This window comes from Salvelinus namaycush, chromosome 7, assembly GCF_016432855.1.
Source record: "Salvelinus namaycush isolate Seneca chromosome 7, SaNama_1.0, whole genome shotgun sequence".
Lineage (NCBI taxonomy): Eukaryota > Metazoa > Chordata > Actinopteri > Salmoniformes > Salmonidae > Salvelinus > Salvelinus namaycush.
In genome coordinates, this window is record NC_052313.1 from 17,583,149 (window position 1) to 17,586,818 (window position 3,670).

The window sequence follows — 3,670 nt, forward strand, 5'->3', positions numbered from 1 at the left end:
GGCAGTGAAATTCAGTGAAATTGAAAACAATGAACTTCTGTCCTCTATCCATGGAATTAGTCCACCATGCCATGTTTTTTTAACTCATGCAAAGCTGTTCATTTGAGTCTATTCATACAGATCCCTTTCAAAGGAAATAAGGCCAACACACTTAACAAGACAGAGGATGAAGAGAGTTTTGTTGATGCTGAGAATGGAATGTATATGTTTTTAAACAACATTCTTAGAACGAAACATTCTTAGAACGAACGTTACTAATGTTGGGTTTTGAGAACATGACTTTAAATAGAACCATGAGGAAACCTATAGGAAACGTTATGCTGAAGTACTGAAATTCCCACAGAAGAATATTCTCTGAACTATTTGAGAACATTCCCAATGTCAAACCAGTTGGAGAAGGTTCCTAAAACATTACGAAAATTGAAATGAAATGTAACCATGTTTGAACTTGTATGAAACGTTCTGTTAAAGTAATGAAATACCAAGAAGAAAAAAAGTTCCTTAAATATGCTGAAAATGTACCAAAGCTAAGAAAACTATCCTGCACCATTCCCAGAAAGTTGTGGGAAGGTTGTATGCAAAATAACCATAGGACAACCATGCTCTCACCAAGCTCTAAGAAACATATGGTTCTCAGAACGTTATGTGCTGGCTGGGAGATGACTGTCAGAGACTGATGCACATGGACAGCAGTAGACACATCAATTCAGGCTACAAGTGTAGGCATAATGACAATCGCTAAAATGTCCTTACACTTTTTAGTGTTTGTTTCATCAAATGGCAGGTGCACAGAGCACTTTTTGTCTGCTGGAATTAATTTGTGAGTGGACAAACGTGTGCGGGTAGCCTACATCTCACTGGGCACAGACGTCAGTTCAACGTCTAGTTTAGATTTACATTTGGTTGAGTTGTCAAATAATGTGAATTCAAAGTGAAACCAACAAAACATTTCACCATGTCATTGGATTTAGGTGTGTGTGGGGGGGGGGGGGGGGGGGTATGAAATGCTTTTATGTTGACGACTTTTTGCAAATCCAATCAGTTCTTACTACTTGGCCCACAGAGATCCTTTTAAAATGATAGGTTTTCTAGATGTAATTCTAATTGGCCTTTCAAAAAATATTCACAAGCACATACACACATAGGAGGTCCTGTACCGGGAAGAAATTAAATCTACTTTTGGCCCTGAGAACAAGTAATACAAACGTACATCTGTAAAGAGACCAATTTTAGTCCACAAAAGGTCCACGCGTTTAACATTAAAACAGTGTGCGGACAGTATTCTTACAGAAAAGTCGGTCCCCACTGGGCAAAAACTGGTTGAATTAGTTGTTTCCACGTCATTTCAACCCAAAAAAATGTGACGATGTTGAATCAACGTGAAAAACTGTTCGGATTTGAAAAAAGTCATCAGCATAAGGGAATTTTATATTTTTTCCAACAAACTTTTAACCTAAATCCCATGACACGGTGACATTTTTTTGTGAAATCTTTGATAACTCAAACAAATGTAAATCAAAAGTAGACGTTGAACTGACGTCTGTGCCCAGTGGATCCTCAGTGTTGCGCATAAACAAGCAAAGGAGCCTTTTAAGAGTCTGTGACCACTCCTAGGTCCTCCAGCAAGTGTTTAGAGGACGGGTGTAATGAGGGAGAAAAAAAGAAAATAAGCAGAGATACCCATACAAACACGGGAGGGGAAAGTATTCAGTGCAAACTATGTGCTGATTACTGCTGAGCTCAACCAACGGACCTTAATTCTACCCTTTGTAATGTGAGACGCATCATAAACACTGCCAAACTCAGCAGGATTAGGCACACCTGGCTACTGATATTTACCTCAGCCTGTCACTTAGTACCTGCCTGGCCGACACACTACTAAAGCTAAATGTCAATGAACTCTGGGCAATGTGATTAATTTTGTGATTAATTTTCATTCAGACATTTTTTTAAGTCATTAGATTTCAGTTATTATATTGTTTAAAGGCCCAGTGCAGTCAAACAATGTGATTTATATATACTTCCACACTATGAGGTTGGAATAATAGTGTGAAATTGCGTAAATTATGATAATGCCTTTTTAGTGTATTAGGTGTTTGAAAAGACCGCCTAAAATTTCTGCCTGTTTTGGTGGGATGGAGTTTTGGCCTGCCTGGTGACATCACCAGGTGTTAAATTAGTTAATAGACCAATAAGAAAGAGTTCCAAACCTCTCTGCCGATAACAGCTAGTTCTCAGTTTTCCTCTCCCCACTCAGACCACTTCCAGACAGTCCTAACTAAGTTCTTGCTTGAGAAATTGCTATTTGCTAAGAAGCTATTTTAGTACATTTTTTACAATTTTAATTGAAAACGATTACATCTAGTTTAGGGGTAATTTACAGATTCAGAGCTGAACTAGGACACCATTGAAGTATCTCCCGGGTGGCACAGCAGTCTAAGGCACTGCATCTCAGTGCAAGAGGCGACACTTCAGTCCCTGGTTCGAATCTAGGCTGAATCACATCTGGCTGGGATTGATTGGGAGTCCCATAGGGGGACGCACAATTGGCCCAGTGTCGTCCGGGGTAGGACGTAATTGTGAATTTGTTCTCAACTGACTTGCCTAGTTAAAAAAATTATAATAATACAGATATTCAGGAATAAATGTTTCCGAAAGCAGAAATTAAAATCTATCCTAAAACATCACTTCTTATGCACACAATAGCATTCTCAGTTTGTCCTTACAAAACGGATCTAAAATTGTAGCGAGAGGTATAGTAAATCCAATGTTTGATAAACAATGACTGTGTGAACCAGTGACACATAGCTACTACAGTCACAGCCATGTTAGATATGGGGGTTTAGAGGTCAAACGGAAAACGCCTCGGGATATAGACCTTGAGAGCTCTATTCCCACGGGTGTGTGTTGAAAACCCACTAGGATCAGCGCTTTTGGATCCAGTCTGACACGCACTCACAAACACACATATTCACTGACGCAGTCACACACACTCACACAAAAAGCCCCACGCAGCTGTGGAAGGCCCACTACTACAGGCGGGTGGAGGAACTGGGTGATAGATAAGAATCGGGCGGGGGCTATTCTTCACCACTGGTGTGTGCTGTCAACTGCAAGCAGAGGCCTTTGAGCGCTGTAGAGTGTGAAGTGCTTGTCACTGAGCCCTGAGAGTGCTTCCCTTGTGGGTAATAACACGTATCTCAGGTGTTACCCTCTGCAGCGGTGATCTTTACCCCTTTACCCCAAAAAACAGCCCCCCCAATCTCCCTCTCAAGTCAAAACCTTTACTTTCTTTCATCTTTTTGGGGGGTTTCAGCGGGTGAAAATGTGGTAAGTTTACACTTAAGTTCTTGTCACATATGGAGATTAAAGTGGGAGAAATGTCCACCTATTCCAAACAATCTCATTGTTAATGTATTCGTCAACCGTCTTTATTTTACTTGATGTCCCTCAGACCATTACATTTGAAAGTGCCAACATTGGGAAAGTTGTTTTTTGGGGACAATTGTTCATTTTTATTATGATCCGTCCTGTTCGTTATTCACTGAGATGGTGGATAGATAACCTGTTTCTGGGGTACTGCAAGTCAAACACTTCTTGCGGAATATGCACTAGGCCTATAGGCTGTAAAATGCAGACACCTTCTCACTGCATGACTTTTGTTGGGGAA